Genomic DNA, 3,574 nt, shown 5'->3' with positions numbered 1-3,574 from the left:
ATACAAGTCAGCGCTGTGTTTGCTTATTTCAACTTATTTTTTAGAAGAAACAGGAAATGATTTAAGAAAAGTGCAAAAATATATTATCCTAGTCTACCTACTTCATAAAAAAATTGTTTGGAGAGCCTTTACGCACAAAATATATTGGTGAATCAAAAATACAGTGGATTGATTAATTCTGAAAGTTGTCTTTCAGTTGTTCAATCCATTAAATATTGGAAGGTGAGAAAACTGTAACAAGAAGTGTTGACCAACAGTCCAATAAATCTACCCTAATCCTCACTGATCATGGATCTGATACAACAAAGGTCCAGTCTTCATAAACCATGTGGCAGGCTCCAGGTTTAAACTGCCAGACTTGATCTGCTTTCCATGATGATTCCATGAAGTGGGCTACATGTCCCATACTATTGAACAACTAATATGTTAAATATTATCCACCATTGCTAGCGACCCTTTAGGATCAAGCACACGGACAGACGTGACAGAGGAAAGACTAATTACTTTTGGGTGTGTCTATTTTGGCGGAGATCTACATTTTTGTTCTACGAGGGCCGTTAGAGATCTGGTCAAAGAGACATGGTCTAATAGGACAGTTGTAGACGTGGTCTAAGAAAAGAATAACTACTGAAAACATTGGTATTACCGGTCAGTTAGACTGGGGAAAATAAAGGATCATTCCAGAATGATGAAAATGACACAATGGAAATTCTGCAAACCCAATGGGAGCAAAGTGCGACGGAAGCTGTGATACACACGGATGCACGGACGCACCGGCGTACGGACACACACAAAACAAACAAACTGTCGATGTTTGCACAGGGACATTAGCCTGAAGACAGATTCTATCCTGCACCAAGAGAGAAAATGGTTTTCTGATTGAATCAACAGCTACCTGCTGCTCCCTTATCGCACACACACACACACAGACTGTACGTTACAACCCATGTTATAAAAATATTGTGCTGGTCCTAAACAATGTGTTTTTTCAAAAAGAGGAGAGCAAGGTGAACATCCAATTACTAGAGTTCATAACATAAGAACAAAGCCAATAGGTCATGTGTAAATCAGTTGGCTTCTTGGGAAAATGATGGGTAAAACCTTTATTCATATTCCGTGGAATATTTATAGGCATTCTTCAGGAAAGACCATTTGATCATAGATAAAAAATAATGTGTTTCATTAACTAAACATCCCCTTCCACTTAACTCTCATTGTATTTCCATAATATATAACATCTAAGAGAAACAAACATTAACTAACAAAATATTACTCTCAGAATTAGCTCCTCAATTAAACAATGCCATGAGAGGGAGAGGTTGACTTTGAGATGATGGCAAATCAATTTGCCCTGAAAGTGGTTGAAATTGCAGAAGAAGGACATTCTTCAAAAAGGGTTGAATAGAGAGAAATATGACAGCTGCTCTGTTAATGTATCCTGTTCTCCTTTAAAAAGTTATCCTGTGTGTGTGTGTGTGTGTATGTGTGTGTTACTTAAAAAGAAAATTCCATATCCACAGCAAGTGCTACTGTTAAGTCTTTTTTGTGAGCTACGTTCAGTTAACGGTTTCTCAGCTCTGCACCTTTAACACCTCACACAAATCTATCACGTAAATGACTCAAGAAACTGATAATTTTCTTAAACCAAGTACTCACTAATCGACTCTCCCTCGAGTTGACTTCTTGCATGAAACGTGCATATTTCAGCAATAAAAATTGTCCTCGGTATGTTGTGACTTTTCAACAGGGCAAACAACTGTCAACGTTTTTTCATTGAGGTTCTCTGGCGCAAATAAGTCCACTAACAAATTGTGGGTCTTTCTGTCAATAATCGTCTGAAAAATGGATTTATACTTTTTTTGTACTTGAGCCCAATAGCCTCTAAATACTGTTCTAACCTTTCCAAATAGGCTTTGAAACTTTCCTCACTTTCCTCGGCATTGCCGAATGCCATCTTCAGCGCTAACTTTTCACACAGACTGTCTCGATGGAGCTAGCACTTTCTTGCTCGCTATGTTCCCCTTCAGACAAAAATTCTGGTTCCTTGTCGCCAATCTGTTGCATCCCCAGTAAAAGGAAGCAGGTCATTTTTAGTTATTTGCAAATAGAAACTTGACAGTATAAAGCGTTAACGTCACAAAGATGTTTTTTTTCCCAACATGACTGCGGATTCAACATTGCAGGTTCCAAGCTGAGTCCATCTGTACCCATTCAAAGGGAGCACACTTGAATACCTTGGCCAACAACCAATGAGGGCCTGCCAAAAAAACTATGCGCATCCAATCAGATACACATTTCCAATATCACGCACTGAACACATGCACTCCATTTTAACCAGGTGTGCATAGTAACATCCTGCTTATCTCTCAAACACTACAATGAAAATGATTACATTGCTGCATTAGAGAACACTATTTCTTCAAGGGTTGAGTTCAATACATCATTTTTATTTTGGGAGTCCAAGAGATGACTGACAACATTCAATTTTCCCTGCAGTCTGGGGTGTGGCACATGTTGAATGAATGTGTCCTACCAAATGAGGATTGGAAAGGTCCCCAATCTGAACTGTCCAAATGGTCATCATCGGAGATACCTTCCAGGGGTTGCTGGCTATCAATGATCACGGTCATCAAATCCCCCAGCTCATTTGTCTCCGGTCTTAATGGGAGTCTGCCACCAGTCTTGAAACTCTCCCTACGAGCAACTGCAATTGTCTTCTTTAAGTCGATTTTTATGTTTTTCCACAGGACCTAAGAAAGACAAAACAATATAGAAATGATACTAGTAATTAAGTATCATATTGATTGTGATACATTTCAGTCACACAAATACATTTAGGCCCCACTGTGGTGTGTTACACAAGAAAACAAACATTTTAACCTGACAATAAATACAGTATCTTACCCGAAGCATCCTTTTGTTGGCTTTTTCATTTGCGTTTAATTCATTACAAATAGGTAGTCCAGGCATTATTTTTCTTGTAATCTGTTGATGAATGATGCTGTTTCTTCTCAATAATTGGGTGGTTTGACACAATTGTGACCCACCACCTGGATTCGGTCCTATGTAGCAAAATTTGAAATGCTGTTTTTAACGTTGGATAAAAGCAGAGACTCAGAGCTAGAAAGTGCTATATCATACTGTTACGAACCGGCTCATAGCCCGTAACAAAGGGAGATAAAGAAATGACAAACATATTTATAAAGTAAAGTAAACTACATCCAAGTAACAACAGTGTGGATGGATGCATAGATGGTGATAATGAGAGGTGCCAAAACAAATGAACACAAATGTATTTAACCTGGGACACACCCGGGCCCAGGTGTTTCCCATTTCGCTGACGGCCCTCCCGGCTCCGCCCACCGACATCCTAATAAGGAAAACAAGAGCATAGAGAATGAATTCGTCAGACAGAGTGGGAGGGTCGTTACAATACACTGCAGTTGAGGAACAATGGAAAAGTAATTATTTTTTGAAAGTTGATAAACTTGTAACCACTCTTTAGAGAAAATGGTCCTTGAATGTTTTGGTACACCTACTGGAGAGGTTTTCTGTGTCAGCATCGTTCACACCC

The 3,574-nt window shown here is 39.1% G+C and overlaps 1 long non-coding RNA gene across 2 annotated transcripts; it reads right to left on the bottom strand.

The window, feature by feature from the left end:
• Window positions 1-2,426: 2,426 nt before the first annotated feature.
• Window positions 2,427-3,372, bottom strand: LOC110509362 (uncharacterized). 2 transcript variants are annotated; one of them, XR_016493464.1, is made up of 3 exons: window positions 3,302-3,372; window positions 2,905-3,062; window positions 2,427-2,750 (listed from the first exon to the last, which is right to left on the bottom strand). It is a non-coding gene; the product is annotated as an uncharacterized LOC110509362 (long non-coding RNA). The 2 variants fall into 2 exon arrangements; XR_002471426.3 differs by lacking the exon at window positions 3,302-3,372 and having other exon boundaries at window positions 2,905-3,280.
• Window positions 3,373-3,574: the final 202 nt, after the last annotated feature.

This window comes from Oncorhynchus mykiss, chromosome 29, assembly GCF_057628025.1.
Source record: "Oncorhynchus mykiss isolate SJ-2025 chromosome 29, ASM5762802v1, whole genome shotgun sequence".
NCBI lineage: Eukaryota > Metazoa > Chordata > Actinopteri > Salmoniformes > Salmonidae > Oncorhynchus > Oncorhynchus mykiss.
Note: the sequence above shows the minus strand (reverse complement) of the source record. Positions and strands in the feature narration are given on the sequence as shown.